Raw genomic sequence first — 3,118 nt, forward strand, 5'->3', positions numbered from 1 at the left:
CTATCCCCATTTGCCTCATTTATTGTATTCAATCAGTCTGGAACTGAATCTGCGAGACGTCGACAATACTTTGGCAAACGTTTAGAATTTCCCCATTCGGCAGTGAGATGATTTAATATAGTTGCCTGATTTCGTTTGTCTTCTGTATCCCATGGTCGCTCCCTCATTGCCCACACGTTTTCAATTTCGTTGACATCACACTTTAACCTGGATGTCTGGGTGTTCAGCAACCAATCCCTGACGAAGCAGATGATGTGGATGGGGCTCTCATTAAGAACAAATCGAATTGGGTTAGGAGAACGAATAGCTATAGCAAGAATGGATGGGATGATTGTTTCAAGTACCTAAATATATTTCTCTGAACTAAGGAAACCGTCTATTCATGTCGTCTCGTAATCCCCCAGACCACATCCAACCATGGAAGCTCACACTACAGCGTCCACTTCTCAATTCCTGTATGTTCTGTTCCGCATACCTGGGGTTCAGTGGTTGCCAACAAACACGAGCCTTTGCAGCAGTTGTTATGAACGATTTTTCGTCTGTCCAGATCACAGTTTCAAATTTTGCATCATTCGCGTCACGGGTACAGTGTCCTGCAAATTCCAGTCGTGCTTCCTTATTTGCCTGCGTTCGTTTTTTCATCTTAGCTGGGATACACCTTATACCGCACTCATTAAGATGACGTCTCGTTGTTTCGGGATTACACAGTAAACCCAGCACCTGAGTTATGGCAATGGTCGATGTGAGTGACCTCTCCATCACAGCTTAGACGATTCACTGATCATCCTCAGGAATTACCAATCGTGGTCGACCACTTCTTGGACGGGTAACGATAGTTTTCTCCCCATCTGATTACCGTATCCACTTGGTCACAGTTTCAAAATTGAGCCCTGTGGCCCGTGCGATGGCTGCTATTGTCATACCAGTGTTCCTTATGCCAATGATGGCTCCACGTTTGCTTGTGACCTCGGGACGGTTTGCATGGTGTGTTCGCCTATGCATTCTCTATTGGATCCGACGACGACGAACTATGTCAGTTCTGCAAGACATAGATCATACTATTACCCCATGTGTTACAGAACAAGTTTCCAGCATTTCAATCCCAGTCGACTGATCACCTGGCACTGCGCATTAACTCACATGTCAATTAATCCGGCTATAGTGACACTACAGTTCTATACAATATTGAATAGTGAGCCAAAATTTCTTATTTCTAGATTTGCCAGTATAATTAGTTACGTATTTGATTATGTTACATTTGGTGGAGGATATTACGTGTGCGAGGTTTCAACTCCTCACCAATACTTTATTACCAACAGCTCTTGTGTGTATGAAGGCGATCGTTAAGTAGGGGGTAGTGGGGGCAGGAATAATGACAGTTTTGTGCTCAGAACTTGGCCGTTTTATGGTTGTACATGTATAAAACACTGGAAATAGGATTTACAAGTGTTGTTGATCTATATTTGCGTCACAATTATCCGCAACATCACTTTGTTATGGAGAATATCGCGAATTTATAGTTTAAACACGACAGCTTCGGAGACAAAATCATCATACAAAACCTAAATTCTGCATGTACTATAACATTTTCGTCGCAAATGGTATCATTTTGTATTTGGTTAGGTTGCTATAGATAACGATATGTTGTCTGCAAGAGTAATACACACAACTTAGATTTTCTTTGACTACTGGGCTCTGTCTCGTGGTGGCGACCGTGGCTTGGTGTGGGAAGATTCCCACTATTTTTTGTTAGGAAACTTAGGTTACTTTGTGTTCAAAAGTATTAAGAAAATGTCATTTGCTACAAAATATGTTGTAACATACAGAACTGAGTTTTTTTTTATCATTATTATGATTGATGACTAGACTCTGTCTCCAGAAGTGGTTGTTTGATTTTCACATTTCCTCAAGTGGGGTTAGGTTTAGAATAGACTAGACATAATAATGGGCCACAATATCAATACTATGAATTGATTCAGCCGAAGACCATATATGTGCCTGGTATGAGGAGCAGGCCATCATAATATTCATCATAGTTACACAAAAATTACCAAAATACCAGGTCCAGTGTAAACTAGATAACCCCCATAATACTCACTCTGTAGTAAGGGAATGCGCAATTAGCTCATGAGGTAGGCAGTTAAAGATGGGAGGAAGGCGGAGTTGGGGTGTGTGAGCTGTCACACTCATCTAGACTCGCTCTCACTGTTTCCACACACACACACACCCACACTCACACAGCCTAGTAGCCCACCCCTCTACACAATAGCCGACAGAACCAATTATATGAGTATATAATGGTCCGGCCCCACTAGCAATTGTTATAAACAGATGACAGGAAAGCTTCATTATAAAGGACCTTTAATCCTAACTGGAACCTCGGAGTATGATATTGCTTCGTAACGAATATAGGTGGTGTTGGCTGTCGACGATGGTCTCGTCTGCACTTAAAGAGAGAACACGTTTCAGGAATTCAGGTTCGCCATAACCATACATCGTCTTTCATCATTCTACTCTGTATTCCTGAAAGATAACTTTATAACTCCTGAAACAGCATCATGCGCATACTTATATATATTGATCAATTTAAAGTGACAATAGCTGTATCTATTTATTTATTCATTTATTTATTTTGCTTTGTCGCTGTCTCCCTCGTTAGTGAGGTAGCGCAAGGAAACAGACGAAAGAATGGCCCAACCCACCCACATACACATGTATATACATACACGTCCACACACGCAAATATACATACCTATACATCTCAATGTGCACATATTTATACACACACAGACATATACATATATACACATGTACATAATTCATACTGTCTGCCTTTATTTATTCCCATCGCCACCTCGCCACACATGGAACAACAACCCCTTCCCCCCTCATGTGTGCGAGGTAGCGCTAGGAAAAGACAACAAAGGCCCCATTCGTTCACTCCCAGTCTCTAGTTGTCATGTAATAATGCACCGAAACCACAGCTCCTTTTCCATATCCAGGCCCCACAGAACTTCCCAGGCTTTACCCCAGACGCTTCACATGCCCCGGTTCAATCCATTGACAGCACGTCGGCCCCGGTATACCATATCGATCCAATTCACTCTATTCCTTGCCC

This window comes from Panulirus ornatus, chromosome 53 (assembly GCF_036320965.1).
Source record: "Panulirus ornatus isolate Po-2019 chromosome 53, ASM3632096v1, whole genome shotgun sequence".
Classification (NCBI taxonomy): domain Eukaryota; kingdom Metazoa; phylum Arthropoda; class Malacostraca; order Decapoda; family Palinuridae; genus Panulirus; species Panulirus ornatus.